The sequence below is a fragment of the Antrostomus carolinensis genome, unplaced genomic scaffold (assembly GCF_000700745.2).
Source record: "Antrostomus carolinensis isolate BGI_N321 unplaced genomic scaffold, ASM70074v2 scaffold8045, whole genome shotgun sequence".
NCBI lineage: Eukaryota > Metazoa > Chordata > Aves > Caprimulgiformes > Caprimulgidae > Antrostomus > Antrostomus carolinensis.
In genome coordinates this window covers 19,220-19,531 of record NW_010317049.1, presented here as the reverse complement: position 1 = coordinate 19,531, position 312 = coordinate 19,220, and positions in this window count along the sequence as shown.

Here is a 312-nt window from a genome sequence, read left to right as displayed (position 1 = left end):
TCCCCGGTGTGCCTTTTTTTTTTTTTTTTTTTTTTTTAATTTTTAATCTTCCTGGCAAAATCTTTTCATATTATTAAGAACAGTATTAGCACCAGGGAACATTTTACAGAATTCTTTTGTTAAATCATAACCATCTCTTCCAGACTGTGATTCTCAGAAGACAAGTATTTTATTGCAGGAATGTCTCTGTGTTTGCACTCTAATGGTGCATCCACTCCTCTCCCCCCTCTTCCCCCCATACTCTCTCTGTCTCCCACATGCACACTCACACACATGCACACACACACTTTGGTCAAACTGCCATGTGTTGCT